This window comes from Oncorhynchus mykiss, chromosome 3 (genome assembly GCF_057628025.1).
Source record: "Oncorhynchus mykiss isolate SJ-2025 chromosome 3, ASM5762802v1, whole genome shotgun sequence".
NCBI lineage: Eukaryota > Metazoa > Chordata > Actinopteri > Salmoniformes > Salmonidae > Oncorhynchus > Oncorhynchus mykiss.
The window spans coordinates 35,643,722-35,648,520 of record NC_143024.1 but is presented as its reverse complement, the minus strand read 5'-3'; positions in this window follow the sequence as shown (position 1 = coordinate 35,648,520).

The following is a 4,799-nucleotide window of genomic DNA, read 5'->3' as shown; positions in this document are numbered from 1 at the left end:
AGTTTTCGCAAATGTATTAAAAATAACAAACAGAAATACCTGATTTACATAAGTATTCAGACCCTTTGCTATGAGACTCAAAATTGAGCTCAGGTGCATCCTGTTTCCATTGATTATCCTTGAGATGTTTCAACAACTTAATTGGAGTACACCTGTGGTAAATTCAATGAATTTCACAAGATTTGGAAAGGCACACACCTGTCTATATAAGGTCCCACATGTCAGAGCAAAAACCAAGCCATGAGGTTGAAGGAATTGTCCGTAGAGCTCCGAGACAGGATTGTGTCAAGGCACAGATCTGGGGAAGGGTACCAAACAATGTCTGCAGCATTGAAGGTCCCAAAGAACACAGTGGCCTCCATCATTCTTAAATGGAAGAAGTTTAGAACCACCAAGGTTCTTCCTAGAGCTGGCTGCCTGGCCAAACTGAGCAATTGTGGGAGAAAGGCCTTGGTCAGAGAGCTCCAGAGTTCCTCTGTGGAGATGGGAGAACCTTCCAGAAGGACAACCAACTCTGCATCACTCACCAATCAGGCCTTTTGGTAGAGTGGCCAGACGGAAGCCACTCCTCAGTAAAAGGCACATGACAGCCCACTTGGAGTTTGCCAAAAGGCACCTAAAGGACTCTCAAGCCATGAGAAACAAGATTCTTTGGCCTGAATGTCAAGCAATATGTCTGGAGGGAACCTGGCACCATCCCTACGGTGAAGCAAGGTGGTGGCAGCATCATGCTGTGGGGATGTTTTTCAGCAGTTTTGATAACCATGCACATTTTTGTAGTCTTGCATGATGTACCCCTTCCCTTTTTCCACATTTTGTTACGTTACAGTCTTATTCTAAAATGGATTTAAAAAATGTTTTTCTTATCAATCTACACACAATACCCCATAATGACAAAGCAAAAACACTTTTTAAAATGTTTCGCAAATGTATTAAAAATACCTGATTTACATAAGTATTCAGACTCTTCACTATGAGGCTAAGGTGCATCCTGTTTCCAGGATGCACCTGGAATTAGGATTTTAAAATATGAGAGTAAATAGAGCTTAAAATATTGGTAAACATCACCTTGTCTGAGAGAGATTTACATGGTTATCAAAAATTCACACCAGGGTAAGCCTACAGAACACACAGCCCTTATTTGAAGTGTTTCTAAAATTCCCCATGATAAAAATTTACGCTGAAAAAACGATTGGAACTATTTCCCTTTTTAACGCAGGATTCGATGGGTATTATGACACCACCACTGTGGGGCTCTATTTGGTTTGTCATTCTATCATTTTTCATGGAATTTTTGTGGTAATTGAATGTAATTGATTCAGGAATTTATAGGAATTATTTTCCCGTGTATTCTCAAAATTAAAAAGCTTCCTCAGTTCTATACACCTGTATCTAGGTGTACGGTTAGTCCTGCCATTTTTTCCCTTTTCCCCGTAACTTTTTTATTTTTGTGTCACAAAATTAATATAACCTGACTGACAACATACTACCGCACAGTAGGTGGCGGCATGCTCAAACAAAATGAGCGAACGCCATGATACCAAAGAAGAAGACGTTGGCGGGCGCAGCAATGTAATTGATCCAATTTCCAGATGGCTGTAACATTATATGCCATGTAGTTTACATCAGTGTTTCAAACAAATTGTAGGCTACTTAAATTTAACATCCGGATGACAAATGCGTAGGATTTTGAAGTGGCTTTCTTTAATCTGTAAACAAACCAAAAAGTCCCCACCTGGTTTTGGTAAGTTTTTATCAAAGAAGCCAATATGGCCATATGTCTGAGGTGAGTTTGTTTATCCGCAAATATATAGGTTACCACTTATTTTCAGGTGAAATGGTTTGCTGTTTTCAATCAGCATTGTTCCGTCAAGTTTCTTTCTATAATATGTTTCCTCAAATGTAATTCCTGCACTTCACGTCAGTCAGCGTTCTCATTAACAGTTGGCCGGTGGGTGGCGCCTATATTCCTTTGTTTCTGCCTCTGTTAACTGAAGGAGGAATAATTGTCTGGACTGGATGGATAACAGAAGGCAGGAAGGGGCGCGGCCACGCGTGTCTCAAACGTCAAGTACTACCTACCAACATGTTAATTCCAAACGAATGGAATGATGAGAGATGAATTACATTACATTCCCGTCCCATATTTGGACCTGCTCATCATCATCAGCCTCAGTAGTCACTGGCTAGATATTCAGTCAGCTTTATAAACAAGTGGTTAGGATTAGGAGGGGGCACATTGGAGCTCTTTTCCCTTTTGAGCCTTAAACCCTCTTTGTCTGTTCCTATGGGACACTTCACAATCACATCATGTTCCTAATTATGCTAAATAGGACCTTGGGCCTTGATCCTTTGTCCCTTGTGGTCCTGTATCTTTTGGACCCACCCAAAGGGAGGATGCTGCACAAGACAAAGTTAGCACATCGTCTGCCAATGTAGTCCTACTGTACTCTGCTGATACATTTTGTAAATCAGGAGCAGAAGAGTAGAGCATCTGAAGTGAAGCCTGCCATTCTTCCCCCGAGGGTAAAGGATTTACAGTCAATACTAGTCGGACAATGCATCAAACGCCATTCATACACCATGCAGTATAAACCACCCTAGCATACACTCAACTTTAATACAATGTAGGCTAATGTATATTTAATAAGTTACATTATTAAAAAAAAAAAACTTTGTAGAGATTGATCTGGGTCACAAAACCACATTTGATTAAAAAGGTTTGCGAGATGGATATGTTTGCAGCTTTGGTTGCTCAATAGTACATTCACAATTCACACTCAATAAACTGAGGCAGATAGATGGGCTACACCAAAGCAAACAGCCTACAGCAACCTGTTTCAACTGCATGTCAAAAAAATGATTCTCTATAGCTGTTTGTTCATTTTTCAAGCTAACAAAATAAACCTAGGTGGAATTATGAAATAGACTAGGATATGCCATGCAGGATATGCCTTGCAGTGAGAAATGTAACAAGTGATACTACTGTTAAGGGTAACATCAAATGATACTGTAATCATGATTCGGGTGAATATTCCATACTATGTGATTGCTATTTTCAGGTTTACTGTGGCCTTAGAAGATACGAACAACATGTACAGTAGATTTCCCAGCATTCTCTACAGGTCGCTTATTAACGATTTGATGACTTAACAGCCCATTGTTCATGCTGTATTCTCCATAGTGCAAAGGCTGTTCATTTTGTTGAAAGAGTTGACACGGTGGCCAGTGTCTGACAGAGCGTTTTAAGAATGATACAAGGACAAAGCAAGAGCAGGTGTGAGTACAGTATACCTGCAGGTCATAGCAACTGTGATATGAAAGTAACTGTAAATGTACCATACCCAGCCAAATATAGTCTCTGAATGATTATGCTGTGATATGAGAATTATTGCAGCATTTACTCAAGCCCTTAAATGAGAGGCCATGAAGGAAACGAGATGAGGAAAGGAAGTCATTTTATGTTTCTTTGGTTTTGAAACAGGAATGTTACTGTAGGGGATGTCTTGAATACTTGCCTGTAAACCCTTCAAGTCCCCTCTTCCATTAATTGTTCAAGGCAAAATTCTTAACCCTCATTATTGTATGTAGTGCCACAGCATTCATTTGTAAAATAAATAAATAAAATAAAAAATTGCTCAACAGAGTGCCTTGGGTTTTTTGCTGCCCTCTTGGAATGCTATAGGGGCATGGAAATAAATAGTGAAAGAGGATGAAAAAGAAAGGGCTGACTGCAGAGTTAACATGCCTTTTGTTTCCTGTTATGTCTCGTAAAGTTGCATCCTGCCTGTTGACTGGAGGAGTGCCTCAGAGAGTTGGAGCATTCACTCCTGGCCCTGGGTTTCAGCGGACCCACTTTGTGTGTTGCTTTTACATCAAGCAACTGCCTTCATCCAAACCCTGAAATGAAGTCCGATCTCTAATTGTTTGCGGCTGTGAGGATACCGGTATCATAATATTTTTTTCAAATGCAAAAATGAGAGCACGAAGCAGACAAGTCTTTGGTCCTTTAAAACCTGATATATGTAAAATATAGTTTGGAAAATAAATAAATGTGATTCTGGATGACATAATGTTTGTTTCCAAAATTAGGGCTGTTTTCCTAAAGAAGTAAAATCCGCTTTGTGTTTGATTTCCTTGCCACAATACTAATGAGTATCGCGATACTGGTATCGTCCCGTTCCTACCATTGTTAACCATAAAATCCTTTGGTTATGTGCTTTGTGTGTGTGTGTGTGTACCAAAATGAATTGAAGCAAACCCAGTGGCTTCTTAGGACTAGTTTTTTTTAGTCCTTTATAGTTCAGGTACAGATGCAGTCCTGTCAAAGACTTGGCTATTTGCTGCTTGTTAGTATAGTCCAATGTCCAGTATAAGAGTTTGAGGTAAATATTTCATTTGGAACAAGCTTGTTGTTTGTTAGGGGCAATGGTGTAAAGTACTTATATAAGAATACTTTAAAGTACTACTTAAGTTGTTTTTTGGGGGTGGTATCTTTACTTTACTATTTAAATAGTACTCAAGTATGACAATTAGGTACTTTTTCCACCACTTGTTAAGGGAATGCCTAAGGAGCAAGAACAGTGAGCGGGAGGGAGAGAGGGAGGGGTAAAATAAGAGGGGGGCACCACTGAACACAGTGAGCTGTTTGTGCTGGTATGTGTGACTCAGAGAGAGAGAGAAGGCCACAGAATTACAGGTCCTTTCCACTGCTAGGGCCTCGCCAGGGTACTCCCTTAGCCACTGGGCCTGTCCAATGCCATGCCCACACTCTCCATCCACGACGCATGCACGCACAC